Source organism: Rhipicephalus microplus, chromosome 3, assembly GCF_043290135.1.
Source record: "Rhipicephalus microplus isolate Deutch F79 chromosome 3, USDA_Rmic, whole genome shotgun sequence".
Classification (NCBI taxonomy): domain Eukaryota; kingdom Metazoa; phylum Arthropoda; class Arachnida; order Ixodida; family Ixodidae; genus Rhipicephalus; species Rhipicephalus microplus.
The window spans coordinates 278,142,971-278,160,093 of NC_134702.1; the positions used below are offsets into that span (position 1 = coordinate 278,142,971).

Below are 17,123 nucleotides of genomic sequence, written 5' to 3' on the forward strand. Positions count from 1 at the left end.
TAGAACCAATGGAATGTAAATAAGAAGAAAGAAGAAAGAAAAGTGGATGAAAGAATTACCAACTGTGAGCAGGAATCGAACCTACAACCTTCGAATTACGCGTTCGATGCTCTAACCACTGAGCTATCACAGCGGCCCTCCCTCCATCCACTTTTTTGGGTTTATCTGTGAATTTAGAAGTAGGAGCGACAGTCAGTGCCATCTATAAGCCAAACAACGAGTGTGAAAACACTCTTATGCGCATGTTTGGCATCACGTAGCACGTGAACTTATTATGAGCGGGCAGCTGATTAATTGTCCCTCTTATACAACCTAAACACACCAAGTCTGCCAGTACGAGACCCTCGTTCAATGAAATAAGGGAAAGAAGTGTATACCTAAGGGCTCGTTTTTCCGTGTTTTAACACAATATTAATGAGATATAACAGACAGTAATGCCAAGGAATGTACGGGGGAAGTTATTAGAACCAATGGAATGTAAATAAGAAGAAAGAAGAAAGAAAAGTGGATGAAAAAATTACCAACTGTGAGCAGGAATCGAACCTACGACCTTCGAATTACGCGTTCGATGTTCTAACCACTGAGCTATCACAGCGGCCCTCCCTCCATCCACTTTTTTGGGTTTATCTGTGAATTTAGAAGTAGGAGCGACAGTCAGCGCCATCTATAAGCCAAACAACGAGTGTGAAAACACTCTTATGCGCATGTTTGGCGTCACGTAGCACGTGAACTTATTATGAGCGGGCAGCTGATTAATTGTCCCTCTTATACAACCTAAACACACCAAGTCTGCCAGTACGAGACCCTCGTTCAATGAAATAAGGGAAAGAAGTGTATACCTAAGGGCTCGTTTTTCCGTGTTTTAACACAATATTAATGAGATATAACAGACAGTAATGCCAAGGAATGTACGGGGGAAGTTATTAGAACCAATGGAATGTAAATAAGAAGAAAGAAGAAAGAAAAGTGGATGAAAAAATTACCAACTGTGAGCAGGAATCGAACCTACGACCTTCGAATTACGCGTTCGATGCTCTAACCACTGAGCTATCACAGCGGCCCTCCCTCCATCCACTTTTTTGGGTTTATCTGTGAATTTAGAAGTAGGAGCGACAGTCAGCGCCATCTATAAGCCAAACAACGAGTGTGAAAACACTCTTATGCGCATGTTTGGCGTCACGTAGCACGTGAACTTATTATGAGCGGGCAGCTGATTAATTGTCCCTCTTATACAACCTAAACACACCAAGTCTGCCAGTACGAGACCCTCGTTCAGTGAAATAAGGGAAAGAAGTGTATACCTAAGGGCTCGTTTTTCCGTGTTTTAACACAATAATAATGAGATATAACAGACAGCAATGCCAAGGAATGTACGGGGGAAGTTATTAGAACCAATGGAATGTAAATAAGAAGAAAGAAGAAAGAAAAGTGGATGAAAAAATTACCAACTGTGAGCAGGAATCGAACCTACGACCTTCGAATTACGCGTTCGATGCTCTAACCACTGAGCTATCACAGCAGCCCTCACTCCATCCACTTTTTTGGGTTTATCTGTGAATATATATATCTATATATATATATATATATATATATATATATATATATATATATATATATATTTTTATATATTATATATATATATATATATATATATATATATATATATATATATATTATAACGGGGCGTAATATATATATATATAAGTACACCACCCGTGGTGTACTTATATATAGCATCCGCCTCGCATGCAAGAGGTCCGTGGTTCAAATCCCGGTGCCGCGTAGTTCCCAACCAGGAAAAAAAATCCGCGTGTTGATGGAACTGCATTAAGAGGCCTGGGGTGCGGCCTCACCGGTAACCACCACCGGGAAAACGCACTCCCTCACCAGAGAAGGATTGGCCACCCTGGTGCAGTATCTGGCCGCTACCTCCCACATGCATACGTCAAATAACTCACGGCCCTCAGTCCCCAGCAGCTGCGAAGCAACTGACCACGGCGGCGGTCATATCTGCAACGCAGCAGAGGGTGCTAAGAATCTCTGGATCCGGACAGGCTGCCATTAGAACCTGAACTTGGCAACGTTTAACGCTAGAACCTTATCTAGTGGGGGAAGTCTAGCTGTACTATTCGAGAAGCTAGAGGGTGTTAAATGGGATATAATAGGGCTCAGTGAGGTCAGGAGGACAGATGAGGCCTATACTGTCCTACAGAATGGGCACGTCCTTTGCTATCGGGGCTTGGCATGCAGACAGAAGAAAACTGGGAGTAGGGTTCCTAATTAACAGAAACATAGCTGGCAACATAGAGGAATACTATAGCATTAATGAAAGGGTGGTAGGTATTGTAATTAAACTGAATAAAAGATACAAGATGAAGGTAGTACAGGCTTACGCGCCTACATCCAGCCATGATGACGCTTCAGTTGAAAGCTTCTATGAAGACGTGAAATCGGCAATGAGTAAGGTAAAAACACAGTATACTATAGTGATGGGCGACTTTAATGCAAAGGTAGGGAAAAAGCAGGCTGGAGACCCGGCAGTAGGAGATTATGGCATCGGCACTAGAAACGCCAGAGGAGAGCTACTAGTAGAATTCGCAGAACGCAATATTTTCCGGATTTCGAATACCTTCTACCGAAAATGAGAAAACCGCAAGTGGACATGGAGGAGCCCTAATGGCGAAAATAAGAACAAAATAGACTTTATAATGACTGCACACCCAGGAATCGTGCAGGATGTGGAAGTGGTTGGCAAGGTACAATGCAGTGACCATAGAATGGTGCGGTCTCGAATTCGCCTAGACTTGAAGAAGGAACGACAGAAACTGATACGCAAGAAGCCAATCAATGAGCTAGCACTGGTAGGGAAAGTACAGGAATTCAGAGTGTCGCTGCAGAACAGGTACTCGGCTCTTAGTGAGCAAACCAACCTTAGCGTAGATACAATGAATGATAATCTGACGAGTATCATTACGGAGTGTGCAGTGGAAGTTGGAGGCAGGGTAGTTAGACAGGACACTGGCAAGCTTTCCCAGGAAACAAAGAACCTAATTAAGAAGCGTCAAACCATGAAAGTGTCAAGTACAACAGACAAAATAGAACTGGCAGAGCTTTCGAAGTTGATTAACAGACGTAAAGTATGCGATGTAAGAAGGTATAACATGGAGAGAACTGAACACGCTCTGAAAAACGGAAGAAGCGTCAAAGCAGTGAAGAGGAAACTTTGGATAGGCCAAAGTCGGATGTATGCACTAAGGGACAAAGAAGGCAAAATAACTACCAATATGGGTAGGATAGTTAAAATAGCGGAGGAGTTTTACAGAGATCTGTACAGTAGCCGAGACAACCACGACCTTAATACTATAAGAACTAGCAGTAACCCAGATGACACCCCACCAGAAATGATAGAAGTCAGAAAAGCTTTGGAGAGCATGCAAAGAGGCAAAGCTGCTGGTGAGGATCAGGTAACATCAGATCTGCTGAAAGATGGAGGACAGATTGTGTTAGAAAAACTAGCCACCCTGTTTACTAGGTGTCTCCTGACGGGAAGGGCACCAGAGTCTTGGAAGAACGCTAACATCATCTTAATACATAAGAAAGGAGATGACAAGGACTTGAAGAATTACAGGCCGATCAGCTTGCTCTCTGTAGTATACAAGCTATTTACAAAGGTAATTGCTAACAGAGTAAAGAAAACAATATAATTCAATCAACCAAAGGAACAAGCAGGATTTAGAACAGGCTACTTAACAATTGACCACATTCATACTATCAATCAGGGGATAAAGAAATGCTCAGAGTATAACCAACCACTATACATAACCTTCATAGATTACGAGAAGGCGTTTGATTCAGTAGAAATATCAGCCGTCATGCAGACACTGCGTAATCAGGGCGTAGATGAAGTATATATAAACAATCTGGAAGAAATCTACAGGGGATCAACTGCTACCATAGTGCTTCATAAAGAAAGCAACAGAATACCAATCAAGAAGGGTGTAAGGCAGGGGGACAGAATCTCCCCAACGCTATTTACCGCATGCTTACAGGAGGTTTTCAGAAGCCTAGAATGGGAACAGTTAGGGATAAGAGTTAATGGAGAATACCTTAGTAACCTGCGCTTCGTCGATGACATTGCATTGCTGAGTAACTCAGAGGATGAATTGCAACTCATGATTATGGAGTTAGACAAGGAGAGCAGAAAGGTGGGTCTTAAAATTAATCTGCAGAAAACGAAAGTAATGTACAAACACCTCGGAAAGGATCAGCGCTTCGAGATAGGTAATAGTGCACTTGAAGTAGTAAAAGATTATGTCTACTTAGGGCAGGTAATAACCGCTGAGCCTAACCACGAGATTGAAGTAACTAGAAGAATAAGAATCGGGTGGAGCACATTCGGCAAGCACTCTCAAATTATGACAGGTAGATTGCCACTATCCCTCAAGAGGAAGGTATACAACAGCTGTATCTTGCCGGTACTTAGCTACGGAGCAGAAACCTGGAGACTTACAAAGAGGGTTCAGCTTAAATTGAGGACGACGCAGCGAGCAATGGAAAGAAAAATGGTAGGTGTAACCTTAAGAGACAAGAAGAGAGCAGAGTAGATTAGGGGACAAAGGGGGTTAGGGATATCATAGTTGAAATAAAGAAGAAGAAATGCACATGGGCCGGGCATGTAGCGCGTAGAAGGATAACCGCTGGTCATTAAGGGTAACTAAATGGATTTCCAAAGAAAGGAAGCGGGTTAGGAGGAGACAAAAGGTTAGGTGGGCAGATGAGATTAAGAAGTTTGCGGGTATAAATTGGCAGCAGCAAGCACAGGACCGGGTTAACTGGCGGAACATGGGAGAGGCCTTTGTGCTGCAGTGGACGTAGTCAGGCTGATGATGATGATGATGATGACACCACCCGTACGCTGGGCCGACTGTTCTTTATCTGCTTCGTCCTTCACGCTAGCTGAGCTCACGCCAGTGCCTGGGCGCGGCGCTTGCTTCCTTACACTCGGCCACGCTGCAAGTATATCATTATCTTCGCAATTTCTCGAATCTCGAATCTGTCCTGCTAACCCATGATCCTGACGTGACCGTAATATCGGAGACTTGGCTTCATGATGGAATACCCGATTCTGATATTGTTCCCCCTTCCCACCACATTCATAGGCGGGACAGGCCTTCGCACGGCGGAGGCGTTGCTCTTGTTCTTAGGTGTAACGTAAGTGCTGATCCGTTAGATCAGATTGATGGCCATGAAAGTTTATGCCTGCGTATAAGCTGTAATGGCAAGTCATTTATTTTAATAGTGGTTTACAGGGCGCCTTGTGCTGATTCCTCCTTCTTGACTAAAATATATGATCATATAATCAGATTCTCTAAAAATAACATTATTATTGCCGGAGATTTCAACCTTCTAAATATTATCTGGCCCTCTTTATCTTCCCCCTCTTCCGATGACCACTTGGTTTTCGACATTATGCTTGCATGCAATCTTAACCAAGCCGTAAACATTCCTACGCGAGTACAAGGAAATTCTTCTTCAATTCTTGACCTTGTGTTTTACAGTGCCACCTTGTCTGAAACAGATGTTTCAGTGGTAGACGGTTTGTCTGATCATAAAATTGTAATTTTTACGTGTCAACTGGGTGGACGATTAGGGCATGATTCCGACAAAAAAACTGTAAAAGACTTCAGTAGGTCTAACGACGAAAGTGTTCTTGATTATTTAGACTTTGAACTCGACAACTTCGCCGATAACGATGTTAACTTACTATGGGACAAGTTCCAATCAATTTGCCATTTCTGCATCGATAACTTTATTCCCGTGAAAACGAAGAAGGTGCGCCGCGCAAATCCGTGGATCAATCGCGATATCATTCATCTAGTCAAAAGGTTGAAAAACGTAAGGTAAACAATTCGTTATCCAGAACCCTGCGCCAAACACTAGTGGATAAAATTCGTGCGAGTAAGCAATTTTTCTATTCCACCACCTTGCCTAATTTTATTAAAAGTAATCCTTCAAAATTCTGGCGTCACCTAAATGCGAGAGGGCGTGACGGCATTAATAACATAATAATAGGAAATCAAACTATAACCGATAAACAGCTGATTGCGAAGGAATTTAAATGTTTCTTTCAATCCGTTTATTCTGATCCAGTGCCTTGTAATGATATTGGAGAGATACGTAATGTAACCGGACTGAACTCTGACTTTATCAGTTATGAAGGAATAGTTGCAATGTTACTTAATCTTAAATTGAAATCCTCTGTAGGCCCTGATAAGATTCCAAACATGTTTCTCTATCGGTATGCCGATTCCATAGCTAAATTTCTAGTTGTTATATTCCGTCTTTCCTTTTCTGAAGGTGTTGTCCCCGCCAAGTGGCGTATTGCACGTACAGTTCCTGTTTTTAAAACTGGTGATCGAGCCATCGTTACCAACTATCGCCCTATTTCGCTTCTCAATTCCTGCAGCAAACTCATGGAGCATATTATTTCCAACTACCTGGTCGACTTTTTAAATTCCCGCAATATTTTAACACTCTTCCGGCATGGTTTCCATAAGGGCCTATCTACTACCACTCAACTCGTTTCTATTGTGCATACCTTTTCTTCAGTTCTCGACAAGTCCGGCCAAGTTGACGCAGTACTCCTAGATCTAAGCAAAGCATTCGACAGGGTTTCGCATTCAGGTCTTATCTATAAACTTAATACACTTAATGTCCCGCATCTTCTAATAAAGTGGATTGCCTCATACCTTGAACATAGAAAACAATTTGTTGATGTCGGTGGTCACGTTTGAGATCTTGGATCAGTTAACTCCGGAGTGCCTCAGGGAAGTGTCCTGGGGCCTTTATTATTTCTGGTATATATAAACGACATAACCTCTTGTGTGCACGAAAGCGTTGCTATTCGTTTATTTGCGGACGACTGTCTTCTGTACAGAGCTGTTGAATCAACTAATGACCAAATTACCCTCAACGACAGCCTGAATTTAATATCCAATTGGTGCGACACTTGGGGAATGAAGCTTAACCAAACTAAAACGGTGTACATGCGCATAACTAATAAAAAATGTCCTCTTATGTTCAATTACTCTGTAAAGGGAGTCGAAATTTCTCAAACCAATAGCTTTAAATATCTCGGCTTAACATTTACAAATAATCTAACCTGGTCCATGCATATCGACAAAATCTGTGCATCAACTCGGCGTAAGCTCGGCCTCTTACGTCGCAAACTAAAAAAATCCCCCTCCCATGTTAAACTTCTTGCATATAACACGCTAATCAGGCCTCGTCTTGAATACGCGTGTATCGTTTGGGACCCGTTCACTAAAAAAGACATTAACAAACTTGAACAAATTCAGAGGCTGGCTGTATGGTTCATATATAATCGTTACGGCCGACATGACTCGCCTACCTCTTTAATGCAAACAAACAACATCATGACCTTACAGAGCCGCCGTAAAATAACAAGACTAAAATTTCTTCATCAGCTTTGGAACCATAAACTTGCACTCGACCCCGCTCCTTATCTAAACCTTTTGCCCCATAGTCCCACCAGGAACTTTCACCCTTTTAAATTTAACTCGATTTTTGCACGCACAAACATATTCAAACATTCCTTTTTCCCGCGCACCATAAGTGATTGGAATGCCTTACCATCTGAATCCTTCTTATCAAATAATGTCCTTCAGTTGTTTAACCAGCTCGCAGAATAAATTTGTAACGGTGCCTTTATCCTGTGATTGGTTTCCCATATCTAGTTGTGTTAAATCTGTGCTACGCTACTGCTATGATCATTGCTGCCTTGCTTCGTTTTTTTTTTCCTTCTTATGTGCCATATGTCTGATATATGCACTGATTAGTCCTCTCCTGTTCTCTGGTGTTTTCTTCGATTGTTCATTGCTTATTTCTTCTTGCTCTCAATTCGTATTTCTTTTTTTGTTTAAATCTGGTTTTCATCATTGATATACAAACAAACCACTCCTGCTTGGGCCGCCCTAGGCCTGCAGTATTGTATAAATAAATAAATAAATAAATAAATAAATAAATAAATTTCTTGTGTGTAGCCGTCATGTACCATTTATCGTCGCCAGTAGCAACTGTCTCTGGTGGTCTGCGCTGGCTGTTCCTCGGCGGTCGGTCTTTCCAGCGTGGCAGCCTGTCTGGATGTTCTTGCGGAGAGAACACTGGAGGGCTGCTTTCGCTGTACTGCTGAGGTCGATTTTTTGCTGATAGGGTTTGTGGTGATGGCAGCTTGTGTGGTCCAACTGATAAACATTTAGGGGGTTGACATTGGCTTTGTGGCAGTGGTCGACCTCGGCCCCGAAGGGACGTCCCGTCAGAATTCAACATTGAATTGGGAGGTCGGCATTGGCTGTTGCGGGAAGGTCGTTGCCGCCGCTGTTGTTTTTCTCGGCGCATTTCTGGACCCAGTGTCGTAGGTACTCGACGGATGCTACGTGACTGAACTGGCACGTTGTGTTCATACGCAGGCCACGTGTTCAGTAACCCGACGCCACGTCTGCGTAGCATCGACGGAGTGCATCCACTTCGCATATATGACTTGCAATCGTGCGATTTAGGTGGATGTACAGCGCTGCCGAAGCACGAGCTTCCGTTGATTCAAGGTTCTGCAGTGGGGGCAGGTGTTTTTCACGGTCTTGCAGCACTGTTGGTATCGCGCTTCTCGATGTGGTCAAGCTAGTAGGTCTTGAAGCAATGCGTGCATTAGATCTGTCCCGATCGAATCCAGTGTCGCCAGCTGGAGAATCGCTCTGCCTCGACAAGCCTTCAATTTCCATGACCTCGACCGTGGTTGGCACTTTTGGTTCCTCTACCAAGACGTCCTTCGGGAAAATGTTAGCGTAGTCTGGGGCCATTCTCGTACCCATTGCCGTGCCGCTTATTTGAAGTTAGCTTTGAATTCAACAACCAGTACTACCTTCAAATCAGCGGCACGGCAATGGGTACAAGAATGGCCCCAAACTACGCTAACGTGTTCATGCACCACATAGAGTCTAATTTTCTTTCACCTTGTGATATCAAACCATTATTCTATAAACGGTACCTAGATAATATATTCATAATTTGGATACATTCGCAAAACGAGCTCCTCAAATTCATACAATTCAACTATGTACACCCCAGCATTTACTTTACACACTCCTACTCAAACACCGAAATAAACTTTCTTGATATACTCATTCGAGTTGACGATGGTGCATTGGTAACTAGCGTATACAGAAAACTTACAGACAGGCAACAATACCTGCACATCAAAAGCTGCCACCCGCGACATTGCAAGACCAGCATTCCCTATTCCCAAGCACACAGACTCCGACGAATTTGCTCCCGCACCGAGGACTTCCACAAAATCAGCACACATATGCGCGAAGTACTCCTTAATCGAGAATACCCGCCAGCTATCATCGATGACGCCATCAAAAAAACTGAAAATCTGGACCGCCAGATTCTGCTCAACCACCAGAAAAACGCCGACCAACACCGCAACAAAAACTTGCTATTAACTTTCACGAGCAACCCACCGAACATAAACAAGGTCCTAAGAAAACACTTTAACATATTGGAACAGACCGTGCGACTATCCAAAATTTTCACTTCTCCTCCTTGTGTTGTATACAGACGGCCAAAAAATATAAAGGATCATTTAATAAATTCAAAGATAGGTGTGAAACCTCAAATTCGGTGTCACCCTTGCGGAAAAAGCAGATGCAAGGTAAGCAAACACATGCAGACAACGACAGTGGCGAAAAGCACCCACTCGGATTTTAGGCACAGGATAAGAGGCGCACTAGACTGTGACTCAGACAACGTCACATACCTCCTGGAATGTGGGATATGTAACAAGCAATACGTGTGCCAGACAGGCACTCCGTTTAGCATTAGATTCAACAACCATCGGGCACATGTACGATCCCTGCCAGGCCTTCCACTTTCAAAACACAGCACATTAAAAGACCACAGCTTTGATGACATCAAGGTTACACTATTAGAAAACAACTTTCGAACAATCAGAGAACGATAACAACGGGAATCCTATTTTATCTACAAATTTAACACGATAAAATGCGGAATAAAGGAACACCCAGGCACTCTGTCAACGTTACGACCGCTAAAAGACGCATACGCTTCTCTCTAATCAGTCCGTTCTCATTACGACAATACTATTACCCGCTAACAAAGCTTTTAGCCTATGCATCTGACAACATAGAAATGGTTTGCCTCATCAAGCACAGCCGGAACGCACAGATGAGTGGTCCCGGATGTCGTACAGTCCCCCCCCCCCATTTTCTTTTCTTTTATTTTCTTCTTTAATTTTTAACGCACATTCTGTTCCTTCACTGACAAGGAGCTGACAGCTAGGTGGTTTCGTTAAACTCTTTCATACATGCGCGCATGTCTTCCCAGTGAGCCGCAACTGTGTGGTGACTGTCCCGGTTGTCGTACAGTCCCCCCCCCCCCATTTCCTTTTCTTCTTTCTTTCTTTTTTTAGTTTTTAACGCACATTTTTTCCTTCACTGACAAGGAGCTGACAGCTAGGTGGTTTCGTTAAACTCTTTCATACATGCGCGCATGTCTTCCCAGTGAACCGCAACTGTGTGGTGACTGTCCCGGTTCTCGTACAGTCCCCCCCCCCCATTTCCTTTTCTTCTTTCTTTCTTTCTTTAATTTTTAACGCACATTCTGTTCCTTCACTGACAAGGAGCCATTGCATTTAATGAATATCGATGGCGGCGCCTCAATCACCGGCTTTTTCATTCCTCCCGACGCCACCAGCACGCACTCGAAGCGCTTAAGCTCTCCCCATTAACTTGTCTGAAACTGCAAAGAGGAACGAGCCGCCAGCGGACTACACGGAAAGGTGAAATACAAGAACGGCGGCACACTGCCCACTTCGGGAAGAGTGGGTGCGGGGGAGGTATTGTTGACAATGATGACCTTGCTCATCTACCTCCACCCTACTCTGTTGAGATGCTGCCTCTTTCTAATTACGCCATTTTGGTCTTGCTTCTTCTCCTAGATTTTATATATTTATTTAAGGTTTCTCCTCCTGTTTCGCTCTTTTTTTTACTTTTCTTTTGACCGCTTCCCTCCAGTCTCGACAGGCTATAAGAAGACACCGAACAAGCGTAAATATCATTATGCTTTGAAAAAGACTAAGTTCCCAGCGAAACGTCGGCAGAACGAACAGTTGTTATATATATATATATATATACCCAGTTTCGTACGTCACAGGTGTATGAAGCAGATTATAGCGACCTGTGTCATACTCTTGCTGTTGGTATATTACCAGACGTGCGAGCTGCCTGGCTTCCTCTGCGCGTTGAGTAAACGCGTCAGGACTCGTTTCGTTGTCGTCGCATTCGTGTGGCAGCATCGCGTCCAACATCGTCCGTACTTCTCGTCCGTGAACAAGGCTGAATGGGGTCATACGTGTAGTTTCTTGCTTAGCAGTATTGCATGGAAACGTTGTGTAAGGAAGAATCTCGTCCCAGTTTTTGTGTTCGATGTCCACATGCATTGAAAACATTTCTAAGTTTTGTTGAGCTGCTCGGTCAACCCGTTGGTTTGTGGGTGGTAAGCTGTCGACTTTCGATGAATAGTACAGCTGAGCACCACCACATGATCTAAAAGTGCGGCCGTGATTGCGGTTCCGTGATCTGTTACAACGACCGACGGAGCACCGAGTCTCAGCATAATGTTCTGTGTGAAAAATCGGGCTACCTCCTCAGCTGTGCCTCTCTGGATGGCTTTTGTTTCGGCGTAGCCAGTAAGGTAGTCGGTCGCCACTATAACCCAGCGGTTACCAGCACTAGAGGTGGGAAGTGGGCCCAAAAAGTCCATTCCGATCTGGTCAAATGGCGTTGTCACGATCTGGCCAAGGTGTAGCAAACCGGCTGGTTTCGTCGGAGGTAACTTGCGCCGCTGGCAATCGAGGCAGGTCCGAACATGATGCTTCACGGCAGTGGTGAGTCTAGGCCAGCAATACTTCCCTCGAACTCTGCCCAGTGTGCGCGTGTGGCCTAAATGTCCAAATGGGACCTTGTTGTGCCACGCTTGCAATACCTCAGAACGAAAAGTGGTAGAGACGACAAGCTGCTAGGTGGACCCGTCTGACGAGAAGTTCATTTTGTAAAGAACATTATTTCGCGGACAGAACGATGACAGTCCTCTTGCAAAGGCGTTGGGTGCGTTCTGGCTTCGTCCTTCTAAATAAATAATCAAGCCAAGTAGCTCAGGACCATCATGCTGGTGATCTGCGATGGTTGACGTGTCGAGGATTCCGAGGAACGCTGTCTTTTAATCAGAGACGGGCGGATCGAGACGGGCAGTCGGCGTCCGTGTGTCGTTTTCCCGACTTATACATCATTGTTATATCAAATTCCTGTAGTCTGAGGCTCCAGCGTGCCAATCGCCCGGAAGGATCTTTCAGACTTGTTAACCGACACAACGAATGGTGGTCACTGACAACTTTGAATGGGCGGCCGTACAAGTATGGGCGAAATTATATAACTGCCCACACCACGGAGAGGCATTCTTTTTCAGTGGCCGAGTAATTTGCTTTTGTGCTTGACAGAGTTCTGCTTGCTTAAGCGACCAGTCTTTCGTCGTCGTCCTGGCGCTGCACAAGCACAGCTCCAAGGCCAACATTGCTGGCGTCAGTATGCAGGAATGTAGGGGCTGTCTCATCAAAATGGGCAAGCACGGGAGTCGTGTGTAGACGTTGCTGCCAGTCATTGAAAGCAGCTTCCCGTTCGTCGCCCCAAACAAATGCCACGTCATCCCTCGTGAAACGAGTTATAGGTGACGCAATGCGTGCAAAATTTGGAAACGTCAGACCTGCGGCCCATATGGCCTGCAACACTACGTTCAACCCTTCAAGGTGTTCGTCAAACGTAGCAGAAAACACAAAGACGTCGTCAAGGTATACTAGGCAGGTTCTTCGTTTAAGCCCAGGGAGCCCAGTATCGATGAGACGCTGCAAATAAGCAGGCGCGGAGCACAAGCCAAATGGTAAGACGTTAAATTCGTATAGCCCGTCCGGCGTCACGAAAGCGGTTTTTTTTATGATTCCTGGGGTCGGCTTCGATTTGCCAATATCCACTCTTAAAGTCCACGGAAGAGAAGTAACGTGTGTTTCAAAGGCTGTCGATCGCATCATCTATGCGGGGAAGCGGGTACACATCTTTTTTTGTAACCTGATTTAGCTTTCAATAGTCCACACAGAAACGCAGGCTGCCGTCCTTCTTGTTGGCTAGAACAACAGGTGACGCCCAAAGCCTTTGCGATGGTTGAATCACGTCGTCTTCAAGCATTTTTGTTACATGCTGTTCTATCGCTTCTCGTTCTTTTGAAGCCCCACGGTATGGATTTTGATGGGTGGTCTAGCCGTGTCCTCTGTGATGATTCGGTGCTTGGTCAAGGACGTCCAGCCAATTTTTGAGGTCGAGGCAAAACAGTAGTGGAACTTGGCTAGCAGTCCAAGAAGGTGTTCCCGCTGTTGCTGAGTTAAAATAGGGCTGACGTCAAGGTTTAGGTGCTAGGTCATGTGAGTCTTGTGTAGGCGTTGTTTACAGTGCTGAAAAACAGTCATAAACATCTGCCATCTCCTTCAAAATATGTCAAAGTTGTGGCTTCTGGAAGGTGTCATCGCTCCGTGGTGAAACTGGTCAACAGCACGTGCGTTCGGCCACCGGTGACATTGACTATTCCTCGTGCTAGTGAAATCCCGTGAGTGAGAAACAGCGAGGTTAGTTGGTCGGCGACTCCTTCACCGTCAAACGGTACGTCACAGGCCATTGAAACGAGAATATATAATTGAGGTGGCACGACTATATTGCCACGTTTCTTTTCCCAAGTTTTGTTATCGTCCCAAAACACTACACAATTCTCAGCGCAAACCGCGCCTGCAGTTTTCGAGAAGCTTCCGGACTGTAGTAGACCATTTCGATAAGATCACGCCTACTCTGCGAACTGTACAGATTATTCTGGAACCTACGCCACCGCCAGCGATTACGCTAGAACATTCGACGGCAAGAGTATAAATGCCGACGTGCTTCACCGCTTGTCAGTTCTTGATCGACGGCCGACGCTGCGTTCGCCGCTAACCTGGTGCCGGGATTCCCACGACCAGGCACGCTGCCAGTCGTCGACCCCATCTCATCGAGCATCAAGCGAACCCCTGGACAACCCCCCGGCTCTGTCCAGGCCTTCATCGTGAGCCAACGCCCGGGCACCACAGCGCAAGCCGTGGGAGCCAGGGCCAGGACGGAAGTGTGATGGCTTTCGCAGCGCCACCGCCGAAAGCTCATTGCTTTAACTTCAGCGCTCCAGAGGGGAGCACCGTCGACGACATCATAGATGCCCTCGAAGCAGTAACCGGCCCAGCCGGTATCAAATCCCTCCAGCACAAGGGAGGTGCAAAGTTCGGCGCCGAAGCCGCAAACGTCCATGCAGCCACCAAGCGGAAGAGCCGGGTCGCCATTCTCTTGAACGGCGAATCAGTTCCACTAGTCAGCGTATGACCTGAAATAGTCCACGTCACAGTCTTCCGGGTACCACTGTGGATAGGCGACGCATCCCTAGCGACTGCTCTCTCCGCCTACGGCAACGTGCAACATCTCCACGAGCCAGTGTTCAAGGGCCACCCTGGGGTTGGCACAGGTGTCCGTGTGGCGCGAGTGGAAATGAAAAGCCAAATACCGAACTTTCTGACAGTTCAAGGCTACAATGTCATGTGTGTCTACCGGGAAGTCAAAAAAGTGTGCTCTAAGTGCAGGAATGCTGGCCACATCGCCAAAGATTGTGCCACGCCCCGCTGCACGCGCTGCAACGTATTTGGACATGCCACAGAGAGATGCGCAGAACTGTGCCGCAAGTGCTCGGGCAGCCATGCAGCAGCTGACTGCGTACGCCCGAAGTCCTTCGCAGCGGCTGAAGCAGCGGCAGCCGAAGAACAAGCGTGCACCGACCTCACGCCCGCATTGCAAGATGATTATCCGGCGCTCGAGCCTATGACCGACACTGATACAAGCGACACTGACGCCCATGCTGAACCACAAGACGCAAGAGACCTGCCTCCCCTGTTTGAGAAAGCCTCGTCAACCCTACACGCCCCGTCCGAGACCAGCGACTTCTCGCCGGACACCTATGAAGACCACAGCTCATTAAAGTTGAAGCCAGTGTGCCCGTACTTAGCAGAGACCACGAGGGCCACAGTTCCGACATAGTTGGCGCCACCAGCAGCACCGAGGCGCCGAGAGCTTCGATAGGACGCGGCACCCGAACAACGGGACGTGCAGAAGCTCCGGTCATCGGCCCAGCCAAGACCACGACGGTGATTATGCCACTGACAACGCCGAGCGCCCGCGCCAGCAAATCCTCTGCCCAGACCCGTAAACTAAGCCTGTCTAACCCCATTTACCAGATTACAGGTGCGGCCGCTGGTGCAAGTGTCGGTGCCAGCGCCATGGAAGTTGACTGTCCAGCCACGAAACATGCCCACCCACCAACCACAGACTCTGAGGGCTCTACGGACAGTAGTAAGCCGCAAAAACTTTCTAATGCTCTGACGACGTCAGAGAATTTCTCTTTTTAGTCATGTTCACTCGTTGAGCGCTCGCTCTACCCTCTGCAAGAGGTTCTGTTGAAGTTTGCGCGCACACTCCCTTTTCAAAATGGCTACGGTGCACTTTCTCTCCTTAAACGTCAGGGGTTTCAGACGCCAAGATAAGCAGAGAGAAGTCATGCACTTCACAAGGTCGCGTCATGTCGATATCCTCTTCTTACAGGAATGTAACTTTAGAACCCTTTATGATGTGCAATCCTTTTGTTCGCATTTTGGAGTCGAAGCCTTTTTTTTCGATGACCGATTCAAACATGTGCGGAGTTGGAGTTGTTTTTTTTACACCAGCGTTACGTCGAGGAGCACACTGTGTTTATGGTTTTGACGGTCGCACAACAGCAGTAGACTTTGACCTTCCCGGCAGACGAGTAAGGGCGCTCATAATATATGCCCCAGCTCAACGTAAGGGCACGGCCGATTTTTTCAATTCACTCGACTCATTTATATTTGACAGCTACCCCATTTTCTTAGTAGGAGATTTTAACTGTGTTGGGGACATCGACAGAGATGCGCGCGGACGCAGAGAAAGCAGACAATATAGCGGAGTTAGCGCATTGCGGCAACTCATCCGCAACTTCAAGCTCAGGGATGCATGGGTCGACACTCATGGAAATGACTTCGTTGCAACATGGCAACGGGGTTCCAACATGACCAGGCTAGATCGTTACTATTTTCCTGAAGTGCTAGCCACACATGTCCGAAGCTGCGAAGTCCTACATTTCCCACCGGACGCTCCATGCATTACAGACCACTTTTTAGTGTCCGTAAAACTTTTCTTTCAACAGTTCACTACCTTTAAAAACCATTAGAAAATGGACACCACACTCGTGCACGACCCGGAAAGCGTAGCATTACTGCGCAATGCACTTGAGCAAGCGTGCAATAGGCCGCCTGAGCCCCGCAGCTGGGACGCATTGAAACACAGTTGGCGCGCCGAGCTTATCAAAGCGGGGCGCGAAAGGAAAGCGCGCCTGACCACAGAGATAAACGACACGCAACGAAAAGCGCGCATTGTACGCAGAAGAAAGACGCTGACGTTCGCAATGCACGACTATCTCGATCAGTTAAAGGCGCGGTACGAACTTTTGCTACGTCTTAGCTCGCGCACGGCTGCGCAGTCTTTTATCAACGGACGACCGGTTTCAGATCCAGCGGTTCTTCGAAGTGTTCGTGACGGCTCCTTGGGTGAACAAATGCATGTTCCTTTCGTCCAGTTGCCGAGCGGCGAACAGTCTACACGAGCAGAAGACATAATGAGGGTCTTTGAAACACATTTTTCGAATCTTTTCAGGGCGTAGAACGCGGGCGACGGAGACTACACCATCATAGTTAACAAGTTTTGCGCGAGAATTTCCCGCGTACCGGAAGAGCTCCGGGATTGTCTGTGCAGCCCAGTGACGCTGAATGAATTACGCTTTGTGCTTCAACACATGAACGCAACCGCCGCCACCGGCCCTGACGGGATACCTCTGAGTTTCTA

General features: G+C 46.3%; 1 protein-coding gene and 2 non-coding genes across 3 annotated transcripts in view; all 3 read right to left on the reverse strand.

Annotated features, from left to right (window-relative positions):
• LOC142804282 (putative ATP-dependent DNA helicase HFM1) overlaps nucleotides 1-17,123 on the reverse strand; it is a 218,569-nt gene that overhangs the window by 93,044 nt on the left and 108,402 nt on the right. The gene's annotated exons all lie outside the window — the stretch shown is intronic.
• TRNAT-CGU (transfer RNA threonine (anticodon CGU)) lies at nucleotides 985-1,057 on the reverse strand. The gene has a single exon. It is a non-coding gene; the product is annotated as a tRNA-Thr (tRNA).
• TRNAT-CGU (transfer RNA threonine (anticodon CGU)) lies at nucleotides 1,447-1,519 on the reverse strand. The gene has a single exon. It is a non-coding gene; the product is annotated as a tRNA-Thr (tRNA).